At 37.2% G+C, this 15,779-nt stretch overlaps 1 long non-coding RNA gene across 2 annotated transcripts in view; it reads left to right on the top strand.

Annotated features, from left to right (window-relative positions):
* Positions 1 to 15,779, top strand: part of LOC110396899 — a 194,063-nt gene that overhangs the window by 148,685 nt on the left and 29,599 nt on the right. For both annotated transcript variants that reach the window (XR_002437342.1, XR_002437343.1), the window contains exon 3: positions 7,996 to 8,103. This is a non-coding gene — a long non-coding RNA (uncharacterized LOC110396899). The remainder of the gene's footprint in view (positions 1 to 7,995; positions 8,104 to 15,779) is intronic.

Here is a 15,779-nt window from a genome sequence, read left to right as displayed (position 1 = left end):
GAAAGAATCTTGCAGATGTGAGTCACAGGGCAAGAGGTGTGATTCTCACAACTCATAGATACTGTGGGTATGACTTAAAGATGGCCTATTTTGCATTATTAACTATTTTAGTCTTTCTGTGGAGAATTAAAGAATTCAAAATTAAGATGGGACATAAATATTAAAAACACTAAATGAAATGTCAGCCTAATTCTTATTTTACCATGAACAAATTAACCTATGATCTGACAGCAGGACTGGATTGTTTGTATCTCTGCCCTTTGGGCCTCACCCAAAGCTGCAACCTGCCACCAATTCCACAGTATGAGGGAGTGGTTGAAGAGAAAGGAGAGATCTGCCAGTGCTTGTGAAGAAAAAAGTGGCAGAGTAGATCACATATATCTGCGTATCCGAACAAACTTAAGATTTCTGTTAAATATATACATTGCTCTGGAAGTAATGCCTCATATTTATTTCCATGGAAACTACAGCAGATATGAAGAGCACAATAATACTGATAGAGCAAGTTTTTATCTGCAAAACAGTTTTTCTGCATAGTCACCACCACTAGCTATGCATTTTCAGCAGCGATGAACAAGGGCTTGCGTGACACAGTCTTAAAAATTTGCACCATCGGAGGTGACCCATAGCTGACACTGTTGAAATGCACCACACATTGTGTCACTGTTCTCATATCCACTGTTTGGTATCCATAAACATTCAGCAAGCATTGATGAGTATTAATGAGTGCCATTTTTTTTTTTTTGCATGGAGGAATGCAGTTCCACTTTTTTACTACTGTGTCAGATGCCTTTTTGTCAGACTGCCCCTCTGCTCCCATTTGTTGCATGGCAACAAAATATAATGGGATATTGGCAGGAAGTTTCAGCCTCTACTACCATACCACCACCATCTGCCTCTGATGTCATGGGTCAACATAATAAAATAGGAGGCATTAGTTTCAGAGCGGCCCTCATATATTGTAGCTGCTGTAAAGAAAATTTATACTGTCATAAATAGAAATGAGTCCTGCGATTAAGTGATACTATCTTTGAAAATGATTCAGGAACACATTCATACGCATGGGGAACCATATAATTATGACTTTGTTAATTCAAAATAAGAAAATTCTATAGTATCCTTCCCTGATTAACCTACTAAAGAAGCTAGGGACTGAGGAAACACTGCTCCGCTACTTTACTTGGTAAATTGTATTTATGTGAGAAGAAGAATAACTGTTTAATGAAGTTCTTTGATTATACTGCAAGACAGTAGAATGATAGTTTATTAACATTACATTAAATTAACATTAAAGTTTATAAAAGAATTTCCGTGATTAACATATTAGCTATTGATAGAATGTATACTTTTCTTATTAAATTATGCTTTATACTTCTCATTTTTTATGGGAAGTTTAGAACAAGCTCCTCAGACTCTTCAGCTTTAGAAATGGAGGACATTTCCCATGAAGATAATTTGTTTTTAATCAAAATTGAAAAATAAGATCTCTGCAAAGAGCTTAAATTTTAACAATGCAAATTAAGCTTTTTTAGCTAAGTAGTCAGACCTGTCTGTTATATTACATTGTATTACGCATCAATATGCCTTCTCTTTTGACATTGGAATTACTGCTGAAGTGTCAGGAATTCTCCTGAGACTGAAATTTGGCTTTCTACGTAACTCTAAATGGATCTGCATCTCTTCCCATACTGGTTTGATTTCTTAATTTTTAATGCAATTACTCTTGATTTATACCACTAAATGAGAAGGTGTTTTTGAACCAAAAAACATGAGCCACCTGGGTTTTCTTAATTGCCTGAATGAGTTGTTCACATATGCCTCCTTTGTATGTGATGGAGTTATTCTATTTAATACCCAGATTTCCATTCTAAAGGAGTAGTGCATATTCACAGGGCTAAACCAGCTGAAGTGATTTATCAGTGTACTGCTGTGCAATGTTTCAGGGATTTTCTCTCTCCTAATATGCCACGTCTTTCACTGACATCTTTAAAGGCTGTACCTTCATTTTCTCTTTTCCTGAACTGGCATGAGTAAGTACCCCTGTACTCTCAATGAAGGCAAGTTATGGTTAATTCAGTTTCACTTGAGTGCTTGAACTACACTTTGGAATTTAGTGTGGGAAAAGATGCAAGAGATTCTGCCACAGAGTGGGCAGAGTGGCTAGATGAAACCACTCTACAGTTTTCCATTTCAAGGTCCAATATACTCACATTAATCCAGCATGTCTTGGAAATGAGAGATTACAGAGAAGAGATGCTTTAAGGGAAAAATTATTAACTTTGTGTATGTTTAATTGAACATCTTAAAAATATTTGAAGTTGCTCTGTTTGGAAGATAAGGATAAGTAAACCGAAGTTTTTTAAGGACATTCTGTACATTCTTAACTATTTTATCTTTAGTAACAAAAAATTGACTAATTAAAATAATATTTTAGGCTTATTTTGCTGACTTGCACTATCTTTCGTCTTGTATGTACACCCAGATTGAATGTAAAATTAGGTGATCTTTATCCCACTCGCTTTATATCTGGTACAATAATTTGTTCCTGAGCAAGACCAGAGTGGAAAGAGATTTCTTGCTATTCTTTATTCTTCTTGTCCCATTTTGTTGCCCTTGTTGAGACTTTTCCTGGCTTCTAAATAGTATCTCCAAAGATATTTAAGCACACCATTGAAAAAGGGTGCATTTTGCACATAAACATCACAGTGTTTACTTTCTGCATGGCTAAATCAAGATTTAATAGCCACAAGAATTACATTTATTTTGATGTAGTTGAATGACAGTGATAGAGTCAGCAGGATGGGCCTGGCTTTTGCTGAGCTAGGTGGAGGGCTGGCCATTGTGAAATCAATAAATTGGAAGGCTAGAAATACTGGCAAGTAAGAAACTAAAATCTGCCTGAAGTTATAAAGGCTGAATCTACCTTCTGATAAATACATAGACACAGTCACTGCTGAAGGCCAGGCTTTCCCAAGTCCGTTATTTCACTTTTCTCTTAGCTGACTATTACTTTCAGACTTTGCTTTAATTAACTCTAACTCTTAAATACCACCCCTTCTTTCATGTAGTTACATTCCTATGTTTGAAAAATGAGGGATTCCTTTTATTTCAGATCACAGGCCTTTACACTTGTTAATGTAAGCTTTATCTCTGAGGAACGAGCCATCCCATTTTGCTGTAAGCTTGCCTTGAGCAGTAACCAGGTGACCTCTGTGCCATACCTTCTACTTCCTGCCGCAGGAGATTTTTCCCTTTGCTGCCTGGAATTCAGCTTTGTATCTTATCTGTTATCTGTTGTGCCCCACTCCTTTCAGGTGAGAGCACTCTATCAAGATACTTTACTTTGGCCATGCTCAAGGCTTTTTTATGTGTGTGTGTGCTGTTCATTTGTACACTACATGCTACCAGTGCAGCTGCGATGATCTACCTGACTGGAGCACCCTGATGTGCTGCCTGTTTCAAGCCAAAGTTTGTAAAGTCTTTATCCTTGCCATTCATAAATCCTTGTTATTTCCATTTTTAATGCTAGGTTTCTTTCCTTGTTATTACAGTAATACTTATTGAATATTAAGGAAATGAAACTGGTATATTTTTACTTTCCCTTACCCTATTGTATATAGTTTATCTGTTGATATCTACCAAGGTTTAGAATATACCAATTAGTAGCAATTTCTGGAAAAATGAAAGATTAGTAAGTCCTTCTTATAGCTATCAAGAAACACTAATTTAATAACGTGATGGTTCACTGATAAAAATCACTGATCCAATTCATTAAACCTAAGATGCTATATTCAGATGCCGACTCAGTACAAAATAATTTGGATTCCACATTATAAAAAACAGCCAGGCAGATTTTTAAGATGCTATTTTAGTAGCTTAAAGGGTATCTTCAGTTTGTCTCTTGTTTCAGTTTAGGAGTTACTGTTTCTTTTGGAGTAGAAATACCTATTTTAAAAAGTACTGCCTATTAAATTTGATTCAGCTGTTAAGTTCCATGAAAATCAAATGAGAGTTATTTCCATTAGCTTTATTTATTTATTTATTTATTTTATAATACAGCTAAATAGCATAGAATCATGGACTGGTTTGGGTTCTTTAAAGATTTTTGAAGATCACCTAGTTCCAACCCACATCCATGAGCAGGGACACCTCCAACCGAATCAGGCTGCCCAGGTCCCTGTCTGACCTGGCCTTGAATGCCTCTATGGCTGGATCTTACAAACTGAGGAGGGAATTAACGACATAAGAGAGTCCAGAAAAAATTAGGACGTGAAGCAAGTGTTTCGTAATACCTTAATTAATGGAGTAGTAGTGTTGTCTTCATTAATCTAAGAAGAAATGGTTGCTTAAGGTTGGTTTATGGCACACTTTATCTCTTTTAAGCATAGTTAGCTATTCTGTTTCTCACATTGTTTGTTCATAGATAAATATGTGGTCTTTAAGAGTGTTCTCTCAGTAGTGTGCTGATGCACTGGCAATGAAGAGAAAGAGTGTGTGCAATATTGATACCTTTATCAAAACATTTCATGAATCTAAGGGGAAAAGCATGCAGTGTTTTTATTAGTTTGCGTATATATGACAAATAGCACAACGGAAAGCCACTTAGCATGCTTTGTAAAATATTATTTTATTAGCCATGTTTACAGTTTGAGACCAACCTGATGTTTTTTGCAAATTTGTTCTTGTAAAATATTTCCAGTGTGTGAGTTACTACTTTACATATATACATTGCACCACTGCTGGGATTTTAGGAACAATTTCTTAATACTATATTGTATTTTGTGATTTTTCTAACTGGATAACTTTGTTGCTCTTCACTATGAAATTAACTACAGAAAGGCCAGAAGGGTTTGTTTCCACATAGTTCCACAGTTTATTTCATTTTCAGTTCAGTTTTAGTTGAGAAACTGAATCAAAAGGGGTGTGGTGTATTTGGAATATGAAAGTGATTTCAAGACATATTTTTTATATTTTCTCTTGAATCTACTGTAAATCCTTAAACAGAAGAGTATAGCTCCAGAATTATGTTGGTAAGCAGATGTCAGGTGACTTGGGCCTATGCGTTTTTTAGTACTTCTTTTTCTAACAGATTAGTGAAATTATTTTACTACACATTTCATTGTTTGCCTGGGCCACTTTTCATGTAAACTGTCATTAGAGGTGAAGACGGCTGCAATTATCTGTGTTGGCCTGGCTATTAGTCCTGGCACTCTGCTGTGTGGGTACCTGCTGCGGTGGCCCTGTGCTCCTAATTAATTGTAGAACAGATGTTTGGAACACGAGAAATTATCTTCATGGTAACTTCTGCCTAAACAGGTTGAGATGTTTTGACTGCTGAAGTAAGCTTTGTTTCCTCCAGGTTTCTGCCTAAGCAAGGAAGGATGGTCATTTAAGGTTAAGACTTCACAAAATCAGCTTTGTTTTATTTTCCCACCCCTGCCTTTCTTGAAGGATCTTAGCATACTGAAATTCCCTTTTTTTTGGCATTCCTGTTAGGGAATAATGAGGTTAGTGAGAATTTGAGCTGCAAAATAAATTAATTTTAATAAGTAACTTTAATAATTTTAATAAATTATCCTTAAATTATCAATTTTCTCTCCAGTTAAAACAGGTGAATTTTTTTTTAAGGAACTTGCACATAACTCTCAGCACCTTGGCAGTTATTCAGTTTTACAGCAATACAGTAATGATGAGTTTGAGCTCTAAGACCCTGTCACAACCCAACAGCAATATCTGGATTGGATTTTCACTAGCACCTTTATTATTCTGCAGCTACAGAAAGGATATAATAGAATTGTTCCATGAAATTTGTAAAGCATAACCCAAGTTTGATTTTCTACTTCATTTGTGTTAGAAATACAGAAACTTACCTTGGCTACTCTGTCTCCTGAGACTACTTCAGTTGTGCTTGTCATAAAGGCAGTAGATAAGAACAGTGTCTGCTAAGGTCACCGAGTAGTACTTAAATAAGTACAAAACAGCTCTGTTTGAAACTAGAAGAAGGTGATAAACCAATTTAAAAATTGACAGAGTGGAAATGTGAGTAAGACTGGTGAAAAGGTAATCAAACTATTTTGTTTGAAGATGATGAATGGTCTAGTTGAGGAACTTGTGTGTTCTGTGTTTGTACTCTATACATGTACAATCAGATTGCTGTAATCTGGCAGAATACTCTAATTTGCCAATAGCTAGCAATCTAATCCTTTTTGAGGAAATATAATCTGAGTGAAGTGTGGGTTCAGAATGAAAGGTATTTGGCTTTGATTTATCTGTTTTCATCAGAGGGAGGGAGGAAGAAAGAAGAGTAGAGATGTCTTGTTGTGATAGTTTAACATTGGTAGATATCTAAGCACAACCACATCACTCTTTCACTCCCCGTCCTCTAAAGAGGTGCTTCTGCGGGGGTATCTGTGGGCTGCTCCATGGCTGCACATGGAGATCTGGTGCCTGTGGGCTGCAGGGGGACGGTGTGGTCCTCAATGGGCCTCTCCTGGGCTGCATGGAACTGCTGCCTTCTTTCTGCATTGACCCTGGGGGCTGCAGGGCCACTTCTCTCCCATTTCTCACTGCTCTCTCTTACCTGCTGTGCAGGCAAGGTGGAGTGGAAAGAAAAGCTGAATGAAAAAAACAAGTAGGTAAAGTGCTTGATTTGCTGAGTTGCTGAAGCTAAAACATGGGAAATATAAGTGTGTGTGTGTGTACATATATATATGTATGTTTCTGTTACGGAGGTATTTTACTGCTCTGTTTTCGTCCAGCACTGGTTGGAAACTTCTGGCAATCATACCCTCTGGTACAACTTCGAAGAGGAAAAACTGCGTTAATGCCAAGCTATCAAACTCTGACTTTCCAGAAAAAATAGGCATTTTTTTTTCCAAGTGACTTGTATGTGTTTTGAGTGTCAGAGTAAGTACAGACTAGTTAAAGCACACTAAACTAAACTAAAAGTCAAACCTCTGGCAAAGTAAGCTAGATGGAGTTGTCCTTGCAGGCTAATTTAACCTTCATGAAGGCCCATGTAATGCTCATGGTTAGAACTGACTAGAATAGGGATTTTCCTGATGGTGAAATAAACCAGTGAATACATTACACATCTTTGAAAACTGTATTCATTAAGCAAAAAAATTCCAAATGCATGTGAATGGCAGGAGGGACATGAAGCTGAAAAAATTCAGCAGTCTGCTGAAAAAAGAGCAGGTTTTACTGGGCAAACAAAATGAAAACCAGCAAACAGCAACAACAAAAACAGTGTTATTTACTTTTGAGAAATTTGGAATGAAACCAGTGGTGGTTCAAACAAGCTCTGGACTGTCTTATTGCCTTTCAAGTCAAACTGTTCAATGACATTGATATGTTTCCATGGAAAATGCAGTTGTACTGAATGAGTGTTTTCTAAGATAAGCATTATTTTGTCAGTGGACCATTTCTGTGTTTTCTCCCCCCACAAGACCCATGACCATTTAAAAGCACAGACATGAATATTGCTCAGAAAACATGCACCTGTTCAGCATTTTGTTGTCACTGAAAGCCCTATTTAATGCACTTTACTCCGACCCCAGTTTGGATGCAGAATGAATAACTAGTGAGTTTTTTTTCTATTTCATAGTGTAACTTCTGCTGTATTAAAGAAAAATATATGAAGATGGGTTGTTATTTCAGGTGTGAGAAAACTTGCTAGAGCTCTGGGAGGTTAGGGGGACTTTGTCTGGGCCAAGAAACCTACTTCTGTAGTGAAGAAATGCAAAGGCTGTTTTCTCTGACAGACTGACATTATGAGCTGTCCAGGGGGAACGTCAACATTTTCCAGTAATTTAATTGTAGAATGCTTAACTTCCCTTTCATCTGTGCCTTTAAACAAACTTTTTTTTCCTCTTGAATTTCACAGTATTTTTATTTAATGAGTAAAATATATGAATAGGACAAACAAGGCCTAGAAAGGATCCTTTAAAATGCATTTATTTTATATTGCTTGTTTTTTGTTTTTTAATACCACAGGGCTGGAATCAATTGAAAATACAGTCTTGACTTCCTCAGTGCACAAGCCACTGGAAATCTATAATAACCTCTGGGGAAAGAAAATGGAAATTTGCAGGTTCAACAACTGTGAGTATACATGGTGTCAAGGAAGTTTTGTACCAATAAAAAAAAGGCTTTTGAAATAATTTCTATTGGCTAGTTTCTGCAGTAACTGTAAGTGGCTAATCCTCACTAGAGTGCAAAAAGGAAGGAAATGCTTTCTTGCCTGTAAGTTCATGTCAAACTGTGAAGAACATCTGTAAGAGTATAATGATGCATCACCAATGGGTAACTTTGTGATATTAAGGAGAATGCAGAAGAATACAACAAAATGGCCACAAAGTGATAATTGCTGGCTATGCTGTGGCATTATGTCAGAAGAAAGAATGACGGAGATTATGAGAATTCAGATTCCTATCCAGGGAAAGTACAATATACACAATTAGAGGAACTGTCTTGAAACAGTTTTATATCAAATTGTTTATCACTTCATTTTTAACTTCGGTTGAAGAATCCAATTGACTGAGAAAGCAGAAGATTAGAATAAACATGATTACATTAAATTGGGAAATTCAGAACTGATTAAAATAAATGCTTTACCATGCAACTTTTGATAAAACTGTTGAACTTCCAGACACAGGAAGATATTGAGGTCAAGAACGTAATACTTATGAGATGATGAAGTAGATATTTGTATTGGATATCCATAACTGCTCTAATTAATGACTAGTTCTGAATGGAGTTCAAACACTGAACTTCAAAGTTTATTCAAATATTTATTGGAGATGAGGTCCTAGGAGCACATTACTGCATATCTCCTTGTTCTGTAAGAAAAGTGCCATTAGATTAACATGGTGCTGTTGCAGTGAAGAAGGCCAAACACACAACAACTAGCATGTAGGGAAGACATTATTCCTTTCTATCCAGTGCATGTGAAACTGTGATTTTTAAGGATGCTTGGAGATCTTGGGCATTCTGCTGTAGCTTTCTTCAAAAGGTTTTGTGTAGGCCTTAGCACAAAAATAAGCACCATGTATATATATATTGGGAGAAACATACCAAGGACTGTCAGCAATTGAGTGGCAAACTGATGAAAGTTTCCTAAAACTGTTAAGTGGGTATTAACTGAATGAAAAGAAAAATGTGTACTAGCATTGAATTTTGGCTATTCATTTAAGCAAAGTCAAATATTTGTGTCTTTCAAAAACTATCTTCCACATGAAAGGTTAAAAAAAAAAGTTCATTTTTAAATTTGGTTGTTTCTTTTTTCCCCAGTTGCACTGTGATTTTAAAGCAGCAAACCCTTCCAGCTTTTCTGTTTGCCTCTCCCTGAGGATGAGATGAACTTTCCAATTTTGAATTCTGTAGCGTCTAAAGTCTTCGTGAGCTTAAAGAAAAATCATATTGTCTACTGCATTAGTGTCAGGACATTCTTCTATAAACTTCTCTCAAGAGTAATACTTTGCTTGAAAATTCTTTTCCTGTACCAGGGATTAATTCTGGGCCCTCCAACAGAGTGTCTTTGAGTGCCGTGGCTCATAGCACAAGGTCAGGCTGATCTCTTGGCTAGAAGTCTGCCTCTAAAAATTGCAAGCTTGGCTTTTATCCCAAAATTTGCTGCAGTCTCTGTTTTCAAGCCTTTTTGGATCCTGCAATTAAAACCCAAAGAAACCCACAGCTCTCATGTTCTACTTTTTCCTGCAGTATTTTCCTAATGATTAAAATTCATAGTTAAATGGGAATCATATAAGAAGGACTTTGAAAAATATTTCATTGTTAAAAAGGAAACTATTTTTAACTCCCAAAATGCCTCTTCAACTCCTAAGATGTTTGTGACTCATGTGACTCATTTTAGGGTAAAGTTTCCTGAAATGCTTCAAAGATTATCTACTAAACTTAGTTGAAATCAGCAGTCTTCTTGTACATTGTATTGTAGTTACCTAAATAATATATTTAAAAAAATCCTTCTTTATTAGAACTTGCATTCATGCACTAACCAGCTGCAAGCTATCTATATTAAGCACAGCTGAAACGGATCTTCTGTAATTTTGAAAATGTGTGCAGATTATATTATTTTCAGCTTTGTCACACCTTCACCTAATTTTTAAATGTAATCTTTCAATAATTCTGTCACTCAGTTGTCTAACAAGTTGCTCACAGCATAATGAAGTTTATTCTTAGATAGTGGAAGACAGAGCAGCCACCTCCGCTGGAATTATACCTGCTTTTTTTTTTTTTTTTTTTTTTTTGAGAATAATTTTTTTTTAGAAAGTACCTGAAGGTTGATGCCTTGCAAAGCTGATTCTGGAAGTGGTGTTTTGGAAACAAAGAAGAAAGGAATATGAGAGAAAGAGTTAGGTTTAATGGCATACTGCGGTAAGAAAGATGAGAAACATTCAGTGTACCAGTGAGCCAGCTAGCAGGGAGAGAAGAATTGTTTTAGTAGTACTCGAAGGATGAAACTAGAGCACTGATGAGCTTAAGGATTTGATGTAGAAGAAAAGGAGAAAAAGAAATGATGATTTTTGCCTTGGAGATAAGATTGACAGAGAAAGCAGCCTGAAGGAAGATGAGTTAAACTGAGTGTGATTTTAAGAATTGTTTCTGGAGAGAGGGGAGCAGAACTCAAAAGAAGATGAGGATGTACATCTTATATCCGACTGTCATACAATACAGTAAGAACAACTTAAACAAAACTATAAGCCCTGATTCTCATCACGGCATAGAAAGGATGAATAACTGTTACATATTAGGGAAGATATAAAGAACTGCCACATGGGCAGCAGAGGAAGCCACTGTTGAGACTAGGACAGCAGAACAAACAATTGAGAAAAAATATAGAAATGGACAAAGTAGTCTAAGAAACAAAATTTGGTCCTTCCTTAATCTGCTGACATGTTGCATTTGATCTATTTAGTTATTAGTATCACAGTAAGAAATCTATGTGAGAGTACTTGCAAAAAAAAAAAATCCAGACTATTCACTATAACAAACTCTTATTTGTAGAACAACTTCTAGATTTTGTAGCCCTTAAGACAATGTGAATTCAAATGTTGAGTTTGAAGCAACTCTGCCGCAGCACCAACTTGAAAGTTAGCAGTAAGCCAGATCTGAAGACTTTTCTGTGAAATTAATTTAATTGTGACCTAAACTGCTTGGAAAACTCACTTCAGGTGAATAGAGGTGAGGCAGTGTACAACTTGTGAACACTGAATATTTTTCTGTAAGTCTGTTTGAATTTCTAGCGCATTTTTGTCTGCTTGTTCTACTTCCACTTGATAGGAATACAAAATGGGGCGTTACTATAGTTGCAACTATATGAAATGCACAGTGTTCATTTGTCATGCTGCATTAAACTGTAAAGGCATTAAGGAGAAATACAGGGAATGGTGTCATTAAACAGAGGCTTAAATAGACAGAGCTCAGATCATTAATGAAGCCAGTAGATAGTAGACACAAACTTAGGGGATAAACTACCACTGCGCCCGATTTATTACTGTATAAAAGTCCATGAGATGTGGAAATAACATTGAAAATCAGTAGGGATGTATTTCCCATCTTGTTTGAAATTAAGTGGTATTTGTTAAACAGAATAGCTCCATTACAGATTTTAAGCATTGCTTTACATTGCTAGTTCCATGGGAGCTGGACCATATGAATCTTACCCCCTTAAAATGTAGTGATGGATTTTCAGGCTTTGTGACCTCACAGTAGCTGTTACTGTGCATATTCTGATGCTACAGCATAGATATGCTGTCTCAGTGGGTAACTGAATAGATGTGAATTTTACAACCAGTTTTTAGTCTCTTTTACAATATATTTGTTTATACTCTGCATAATATCTTACTTAGTGTATCACAAATGCATGATACTTAAGTAAATTGAGCTCTATAGTTTTATGAGAAGAGATGGATTATGATTTTCAAAACACTTCAATTTGGTTTCCAAAGATAGTGCTGGCAAGACTATGTATTGCACAACTGCATCTTAGATGGCAGCTTTATGCCAAACAGATATTACAGAGTGAATGATCCATCCTAAGCAGAGCCACTGCAAAAGCAGAATGGTATGCCCATGGCATTGCTTTGAGAAAGTGGGAAGAGAAACAGCTTTCAGGTTTTGTTTGCTGCTGCCACTTCTGCCTCCCACTCTGTCTTTTTCTTTTGACCACAAAGTGGTGGTCCCCTCCTCAAAGATTCTGTTGTGTACAGCATTCAAGGAGCGTGGGAAAAATTGATGCCCTGAGTATGGAAGCTGCCAAGTGCACATCCCCGAGAGAGTAATTGAATAAAACACATGAGAAAAGCTGCTGCCAAGATCACTGGTTGTGTACCATATTAGCATTGCTTGGGTCACAGTAGAAGTGGCCTGTGCATCTTTGACTTACAGTGATGTATGTCACCACTTGGCTTTGGGGATGTCTCCCTTGTCCTGTGCAACCCAGCCATGCCCTTGGGATAGTCCACCACACTTAGCCAGCAATTAGCTTGGCTGTTTTTTTTTTAAATGTGAATCTGACCTTTGAATTTGTATCTCAAAATTCCTCCCAGTGTATATTTTAAGACTTTAACTTTTATCTCAGAGTATGTTTTGCTTTGCTTATGTTGACTAGGTCAAATGCCTGGGCATGTAAATGCATCTCAATTTCAGACCAGAATGAGACCCAGCAGACAGGTTCAAGAGATGTGAAATAGTCAAGACCCAGTTCACTGATGTAAATAATAAGGAAATAAGGATCTTTAGTCAAAGTTAGGAGCAAGCCCTGTGAGAAGAGTGGAGCAGAAAGGACTGTGAAGTCTTAGGAAATACAGCTCCAAGGGACCGGGCTTTTTAGCAGTTTTTATCTGGTGCCTGAAAGGGATATGTGCTTGATCCTATGCTGGATGCTGAAGGGGACCAATTTTGGAGATGCGAAATAGATACCTACTTATTTATATATCTTTGCCTAGCATTACTTTGCAGCCTGCTATTTCAGTCTCACTTCTGGTGCCTGCATAGTGTTTTATTGTAGCCAGAACAAAAAGCACTTGGCAAGGGAGCAGAGGATGTTGACAGCAGTGGTTTGTGATAACTGCAAAATTAAGAGACTGAAAAGAGAGTACTCTGCAGCCAGCAGATACCCTCAGAGCACCCTGACGTCCTTTGGGTCAGGAGATCCAGAGGCCGGATGTGGACAATTAAACCACAGAACAGGCTAGGTCCAGACCTGGGTAAACTCTGTGAACATACCAGTGTTGAAGCAAGTGTACCTTGAATGTTTAATTCTCTTAAACGATCTAGAAAGTGCCTGGACAGGTATTCATCAGCCCTGTAATGAACCTTCCAGAGGGCAGAATAAGTAAAATTTATAGTTCTTTTTCTGCACAAAGCCTGCTACTTAGATGTGTCTTCTTGTGCTGTTTGTTGGCATGGAAACATGATGCTGAAACTCTGAGAATTCATTTGCAGAGACCAGGGTTTCCAGCAAGACACCCACCCCTTCTCCCTGTCTCCAGCTGATCTGCTGTCTGCAGCTGAATCCTAATTGGAAACAGCACAAATTGGAGCTGTCTTCAGAGATGAAGAAGTAAAGGCTTTGAACTTCGTAATAATGAATCCAGCAGGTTTTAAGGGAAAGACCGAAGGCTAATGGAGGAAACAGTTATCTGAAATGTGGAAGTGTCTGATTTTTTCAGTTAAATTTACTCAGCTCCATCAGTGGCAGATTCTACCTGATTTTCACACATTATGGCAGACGTGCACACTGAGTAACATTTGCTTTCAGTCTGCACAAGTGACTGTGGTTATAATATGACCAGACTAAGAATTAATCTCTGCCTTTTTGTCCCCAGAATAGATCAGTTTATTTATGCTTTTTTATGACAAATGAGCTGCAAACTTTTAGGAATAATGTTGATATGATCTTACTGTTTCTATTAAGTCAACTTAGAATCATAGAATCACCAAGGTTGGAAAAGATCTTTAAAATCATCCAGTTGGACCATCGACCTTTCACCAATATTTCCCACTAAACCATGTTCCTTAGTACAACATCTAAATGTTCCCTGAACGCCTTAAGGGTCGTTGACTCCACCACCTCCCTGGGCAGCCTATGCTAGTGCCTCACCACTCTCTTGGAGTAGTAGTATTTCCTAATGTCCAGTCTGAATATCCCTTGGTGCAATGTGAGGCCATTCCCTCTAGTCCTATTGCTAGTTACATGGAAGCAGAGGATGACCCTCACCTCACTACAACCTCCCTTCAGGCAGTTGTAGAGAAAACTTATTTCACTAAATATCTTGATCACTTCTACTTGTAGAAATGTAAGTGAATGCTAATCTCATCTTTAAGTGATTAAGAAAAGCTACTACTAAAACTATCTCCATATTTATGAACAAGATAAATCTGTTTCTGGGTACCTTGCAGTCCCTAAAGCCCATAATAATACATGAGATAAAAACAGTTAAGTACATATTAAAGATTTCTTTTCTCCATAATACTTCAACTTAGTTGTTCTTTGACCTGCTGTATTATAATTTTTTTCCTGTAAACAGTAGTGAAGAATTTCTGGATAAAATTATTTTGTTTTGCTTGCCCAGTAGCTTTATCAATAATGGAATTAGCAGGAGATCTTCTGCACACTTGCTTGAAATAATTGCCCAAATAATATCAGCACATCTTTGTTTAAATTCTTTGTCACAAGGTTCCTTTTAATGGGAAATCTCGAAGGGAATTATCACTCATGCCTTCTGTACATTTGACAAAAATCCACTAAACTGATATTCACAGCTTTAAAGTGTCGCACAGTGGCACAAATAGCCTCTTATTCTAGTGGCATACTGTTCTAACATGACAAACTGTATTTGAGAAATAATATGATTACCCGTGGATAATGCTCTTGGCCTCATTGTGGTGATTAAATAGATGCTCGTTTTGCAGTGAATTCTGCAGCCCTTTGTTAAGCATGACCTTTTCTCCTGGCTGCAGTGCACCATGGCACATTACCATGTCTTCTGTTCATTACAGTGAGAGGTGATTGCTGTCCTGAAAAACCTGAGATATTCCACTTAGTGCATGATCCGCTTTTCTCTTCCTTTGGCCTTAACCTACTGTCACTGAATATCCTGAACAAATGCTGAAGACAGTTGGTAATATCGTAGAAAAATTGATCTCAGCATCTGGTGCAATGTGTTTGGCAGAAGATAACACTTTAAGAGTGAGTGTTGTGCCTCTCTTTGTCTGCCTGTCTCCTTTTCTTGCGTAAATATTTGTCTCGTTAATTCTGAATCTTCCATAGAGCTTGAGGAGAATAATGCTAAGGTGCCATAACTGAGCTCAGAATGAGTTTGGCATATAAAGCAGTAATAAAAGGACCATATGTATTCAGAAAAAGGAGAGTCTAAAAGGCCAAGTGTTGTTTATAGCTTAAATCCCATTACGTGAAAGTTCTAGCAAGCTTTTTTTCTCTTTGGTGGTATGGGGCTCTGCTGTGACACAGAGGTGGTATGACTACACCACAAGTAACACTGCAGACTGGATCCTGATCTTATTACCGTGAAATTTAGTACAAATTAATTCCATTGGTCACAGTGGAGATATTAGAAACCAACACTGATATTGATTTAAATACATGGGAATTTCATAATAGTTGCAGTATTCTGCAACTTGTAAAGAAAACATTGCTGACTTGATGGGAACAATAGGATAGGATGGTGCGGCCTCTGTCAGCCCTTCCTGGTCATGGTGAGAGTGCTCTTCATGCTACCATATCCCATGTTTACAGG

Source organism: Numida meleagris, chromosome 3, assembly GCF_002078875.1.
Source record: "Numida meleagris isolate 19003 breed g44 Domestic line chromosome 3, NumMel1.0, whole genome shotgun sequence".
Lineage (NCBI taxonomy): Eukaryota > Metazoa > Chordata > Aves > Galliformes > Numididae > Numida > Numida meleagris.
Note: the sequence above shows the minus strand (reverse complement) of the source record. Positions and strands in the feature narration are given on the sequence as shown.